Source organism: Chinchilla lanigera, unplaced genomic scaffold, assembly GCF_000276665.1.
Source record: "Chinchilla lanigera isolate Chin_1 unplaced genomic scaffold, ChiLan1.0 scaffold00169, whole genome shotgun sequence".
Taxonomy (NCBI): Eukaryota; Metazoa; Chordata; class Mammalia; order Rodentia; family Chinchillidae; genus Chinchilla; species Chinchilla lanigera.
In genome coordinates, this window is record NW_004955570.1 from 467,466 (window position 1) to 473,685 (window position 6,220).

Here is a 6,220-nt window from a genome sequence, read left to right on the forward strand (position 1 = left end):
AGTGGGCTTTAGAATGTAGGAAACTATTCATTTTGTGGCTTCTTAATGAAAAAATTGTTAATTCAAGGGTTTCAGCAACTGACAATTTTCATGTTTGCTCAATGAAAATTTTCTGAAGGCATTCTCAATTCACAAAGATCAAGTTTCTTCAGAGAATAGACATACAAATTCTACTTTTCACTGCTATTCTAAATGTCCACTAGCTCTGTGATTGTTGTTATGAAAGCAGCAAAACATCCATATTTCCATCAAACTACATTCAATTGTCTTTTAAATTTACAACAGTCTTTTTTTTTTTTTTTTTTTTGATACTGGGAATTGAACTCAGGACCTTGCACTTGCCAGGCAGTTGCTGTGTATATTTTAAAACAGATACTTAAATTAAAATTTCATGCCAGGTATGGTGGCATATGCCTGCAATCCCAGCACTCGGGAGGCTGAGTCAAGAGGATCATCACTAGTTTGAGACCAGCCTGACCGACAAAGTGAACTCAAGACCAGCCTGAGCTACAAAGCTAGACCCTGCCTCAAAAAGAAAAAAAAGGAAGAAAAAAGAAAAGAAAATTTCAAATCATACATTATAAAATAGCAAAGTAAGGTACAAAATATGGCTTAAATTTAGTAAATTACAAATTAGTCATGATGTGCTTTGCAGTCAATATATGTTTTTATTATGAGACAGAAAATACCAAGATGATGTGAATGATACAGCTCCACCTTCCACAAGGCTCAGCAGGAATGGGTGTCCCACCTTCCTCGTTAAGAGTTACTGGGTGAGCCATGGAGCTGGGCATCCAAAACCTACCCCATCCCAGCACCACATGCACCTATGACCTGAGGGAGGGGGCAAAGGTAGAGCAGACCTTTGCAAGTGACACTCAAGATTTCTCTCTTGTGTTCTCCTGAGCTTACAGAACTAACTCCACAATTTAAAGTGCATGATTATATTTATAAGACCAAAAACAAAAGGTAAAATAAAATCAAACACATTTATATTCCAAGTATAAATTGTCCAAGTCTAAAAGTGAGAGTATCGTTGCATTCACTATCTGTAAACCTAAAAGGCAGAGACACTGATCAACTACACTTCAGAATCATATCATCATTCCCAAAGATGGGGGAAAATAATAGCAAGCCTGCTCGTAATTTTTTTTTCAAAACCTGGTATTGTCATAGTTCCCAGAGAAAAGAGAGAGAAAATCCAAACTTATATATCTGCCACCATCAGCAAACAGGCATCTGTGCATACATCATTATCCTAATGTTTTCTCAGATTATGCCCAAATCCAGGCAATTTAATGGACATAAACAGATATTTGAAACTCACCTTTAATGGGGTTGCAAGAACCCTCTGACTGCCTGAATTCTTCATTTTAATACATGGATTTCCAAAACAACACAATGAGAACTTATTATGCTGTGTCTAAGCCAAGTTCTCTCAGTCTTGAGGAAAGACAGTCTTTCACCTTAAACTTCGTTTCATTCATACAGGGTCAAATCACAGTATCTTTTCATAAGTGCACATTTTCCTGCTATTTCTGATCTGCTCACAATTTCATCTGAATCCACAGACACAGGCAGAGCTTCCTCTGTGAATGAAGGTGACTCATTTTCTTGAAGCCCTTCAAATCTTCATCAAAATTAGCAGTAGTAGGTTTAGCGACCCCACTGAGAACTGATTTTGAGGTTCTTAATTTTATTCCTTCAATTAAAGTTTCAGATGTGACCATGAATTCATTGACATCATCTACTAAGGGCATGAGGGTCAGTTTCTCATTATTTGGAGATGAACTCCACAAAAACATGATCACAATAAAGATAAGTGAAAAAGGGAGCTCCTAAATGCATCATCCACCCAGAGCTCCATCCAGCCTGACTGGCATTTTGCAATTCTGAATGTCTTATTGGTCCTCACCACAAACACCAGAGAACCCTGCACAATAGAGATGAGAGAATCTGAAAAGTTCCTGGAAAATGAAAATTTGCCTGTGTTGTTTCTAGCCTTATAGTTTTCTTAGTTTGTGCCAAACTTAGCAAAATCCACCCGCACAAGCCAGAGTTGAGAGAGAAAGAAGGAAGCTACCTGGGAAGGCTAAGATCAGAATCACTGGCCCCAGTGACTCTCATCACACTTTCAGTAGCCCCAAAGATAAAGTAAAGCTGTCCCAGTCCAATCACCCAGGGCATGACTGTCCCTAACGGAGGCTTCACAATGCCACGGTAACCCAAGCTCAGGATGATCACAAGGAGACAGGCCAATGGGCATCCGGCTCAGATATCAATTGTGAGAATCAGCAGACCTTGGGTCGAGAGTCCAATGCTGGTGATGTTTTGGTATTCATTACACCAAACTGCTTTCTCAGAATTTCCTAGGAAAATAACAGCTGCGATTCAGAACTGTGTTCTTCATATACCTTTTCAATAACAAGCAGATCACACAAGCCAGAGTACACCGTATAATACACAAACACTACGCATCACCGTTCAAAATGTAGGAAGAACAGCCAAATCATGAGCGGCCATTCTAATAGATCTCCATGAGGCCTTCTTCATGAAAGGAGAAGCATTCATTAAAATTCCAGCTGCCATGTGTTTTTCCCATTATATATTTTTTTAATTTTTAAAAAAATAATTCTTCGGTTTTAATTTTTTATGTAAGAACGTAGTGCTATTTTACTGTTGCTTGATTTTTTAGTCTTTATTAGCACATTTGCAATGCATAATGATTATGCACCTCATGTGGAGTCAGTACACACTGTCTGTGTAACACATGTTCATTCCATTTTTTTAATCCCCTTGCACTCTCTGCCCTCAGTCCTCCCTCCCTCATGGTCCCATTTCCTTTTACAAAATACCTATCCCTGTTTCCTGTGATCTACTTCTTATTTTGGCCTTGATTTTTATTTTGTGTTTCTCATATATGAGATATTTAATCTTGTGTGTCTGATTATGTCAGTTAACTAGGGAGCTCACAGAGATGGAAACATTATGGACAGTTAACATTATGGACACCAGGTATATCCCTTTTCCTACAAATGACTCAAGTGCCTCATACTTTATGGTAGAGTAGTATTCCATCTTATATAAACACCACATTCTTATTATCTATACATGTGTTGATAGAAATATGGGCTCCTTGCAAAATTTAGCTATAAAAAGAATTTAGCTACTATGAATTGTGCTGCTATATGTACAGTATGCATGCGTCACTGGAAATTGATGTATTTAAAACTTTCAAGGAAGATACCTAGAAAGAGAATAGCTGGGTCAGATGGAATTTCTATTTTTATTTTTTAAGGACTCTCCATATTGATATCATTAGTGTTTGTACTAGTTTACATCCCTCTCAGCAATGTAGAAGGGTTCTTTCCACCCCCTCCCAAGCCTCATCAGCATCTGTTATTGTCTGATGTCTTGATAGCCATTCTTTCTGGAGCAAGATGAAATCTTAGCACTGCTTTAATAAAAACAACGAAGAGGTGAAACCTCTCCTTTCTAACTACCACATCCACCGATCCTTCTTGGTTGGAAATATTCTACTTGTTACTTCTTTATTATTCAATGAAAGAAGCTCCTTCATTGTAAATCAGTGTTGCAATCTAAGTCTTCATTTTCTATTGTCCAACACTGTGTTTATTGAAATAACCACAAATATCTGCATGAATTGGAGTCCATGTTTTGGGGACATCTCCTACCCAAGTAAAATCCTATGTTCTGAATTATTTCCGCACTTCTTTTATCCCACTGAGAACACGCATTGTGACAGGTTCCGCACATCAAATGCCCCTCTATAGTAGACTTCACAGGCTAGGAGCAACTGAGTGACCGAATGATAAAGTTTTCCAAAACATTAAAGGTCCCCATTTGCTTTCCAAATTGATGCTGAAACAATGGGCTGGGTAGTCTTGCTCCTGGGACTGCACTGCCGATAAAAGGCCATTTGAAAACTTGTTTTATTTTTTATTTTGAGACAGGGGCTTGTCAAATTGTCCAGAATGGGTCAAACTTGAAACGGTGCAACCCCTTTGGAAATCAATGTGGAGATTCCTCAAAAAATTAGGATTAGAGGTCCCACTTAACCCAGCTATTCTCCTTCTGAGTATTCTCCCAGAAGAATTAAAAACATCATACCACAGCAGTATAGGTGCACTCATGTTTACAGCAGCACAATTTGTCATAGCTAAATCTTGGAAACCCAAATGCCCAGCAACTGAGAAGTGGATAAGAAAAATGTGGTATTTTTACACAGTGGAGTATTACTTAGCTATAAAGAAAGATAAATTCGAGGCTTTTATAGGTAAACGGATGCAACTTGAGACCATACTCATAAGTGAACACCATATTGTCTCCCTACTGTAAGAACCTGAAAGTGTAAATAAAATCTGAAAGGTACAATAGATATTATGAAAGGGAAAGAAATTGCTCAATAAGAAAGAACTGGGATGAGAAAAAGGAGAAAAAAAAAAAGGAAAGGAAAAATATATGTATACATACACAAGCTAGCTAAGATAATCGCACTACTAATTTGTATTGGTTTATTGAAAGGAACAGACAATGTTTAACTGTTGATCAGTCGTGCACACCTTTATCTGGTAATGTAAGCAACTGCTCTGAAGATAACAGTAAGTAATACAACAACCATTGTTGATTTCCTATCATCTCGTTTTAAAATTCTGTATCATTTCTATAGTTTTTATGTTGTTTTGTTTTGGTCTTGGTTTTTGTGATTTTGTTTTTGTTCTTTTCTCTTTAAAATAAAAAAGAAAGTAGTGGAGGTGGAGGCCTAGGGCGAGGAGAGCAGAGGGAGAGGGGGCTGGGAGGGTGGAGGCTCTGGTGGCCACAGCTTTGCTCAAATCACCTCCTGCCTTTTCGTTATCCAGTCCCGGGGGATGAGGAACAGGACAGCGAGGTCTGTCTGCTGTTGGGGCTGAGGCTATAACCTACCCACCAGATCAGGACCACCTCTTCAGATCCTTTTCTTAGACCTTGCCATCCCTAGAGCCTGGGCTGTGACCCAAGAAATAGATTGGCAGAGCCAATAAGGACCATTTTAGTCCCATACAGAGCCAGGATCCCAGCCCACCCTCCGATCTGGAGTTCGTGATAGTCACAGCTTTCATGAATGAGCCATCTTGAAGGACACGGCACAGGATCTGGGGTCCATTCCTGAATCTCCAGAGACAGGCGAAGCCCCCAGGGAGAAAACGGCCTACCTCTGTGACAAGTCTGGAGTCCGCCCTCTCAGGAGAGGCCTATGACCTCAGGCTTGAGTTATTTGGCCCCTTGGCTCAAGGACATGGGCAGAGACAGCTGGCTGGTCTGAACAGCCTCTCAAGGATGAGGCCAAATCTTGGCATCCCATGACCCAAGGCAACTGGTGTGCGTAGCAGAGTGCAGCCCGCCCTGCCCGGGCAGTTGCAAGCCCTGTATGGCTGCCCTGCCAGGGCTCTACGGCGAGCTGTGACAGCTTTCGGCTCTGTCAAGCAGCCACATCTGGACCTGTGTATCTGGATTGAGATCTCTGCCTGCTGGGCTCACAGGAACAGGCCAAGTCCCTGAGGGTTCCTGCTGTCTTTTCTGCTCTTGAATGGGGCAAGGGATGAGGGAAGACAGGAGCTCAAGGCCCCTCAGCCTGTTCTGGGGCTTGATCTGGGGCTCCTAGGAGAACCAGGATCTGGGTTCAGTGAACTCATAGCAGACCTTTGTCCTTCCTCGTCCACAGTGTCCACTATCAGTTGCTCCGCTGTTCTCTGCCCTTTACAAGAACCAAAATCATTGCATGACCCATAGGATGGAGCACTTCTCTCTGCTTTTCTTCTTTTTCTATTTTCTTTTTCTTTTTGGTTTCTTGAGAAAAGGTCTCCCTCTGTAGTTTAGGCTACTGCTGTACTTACAGTATACCCTAAGTCTAGCCTTAAAAAAAGGTGGTCCTCCTGCCTCGGCCTCCTGACTGCTAGAGTTGTAGGCATGCGCCACCATACCTTGCATATTCTTTGCTTTATGTGAGTATAGGGAAGGGATCTTGTCACGTATACTCATTCTCTGGGCTCACAGAGACGGCAAGCTATCCAAAGTAGAGCTGCTGACCTACAGATAGCACCAATCAGATGAAAGAAAGAAGCAGAGTGAGGGGGCTGGGGATTTAGCTCAGCGGCAAAAGCGCCTGCCTGGCAAGCGCAAGGTCGTGAGTTCGGTTCCTGGTACCGGAGAAAAACCAAAA

The 6,220-nt window shown here is 41.2% G+C and overlaps 1 pseudogene; it reads right to left on the bottom strand.

Annotated features, from left to right (window-relative positions):
* Positions 1–1,479: 1,479 nt before the first annotated feature.
* LOC102023754 lies at positions 1,480–2,478 on the bottom strand (annotated as a pseudogene).
* Between the last annotated feature and the right edge of the window lie 3,742 nt (positions 2,479–6,220).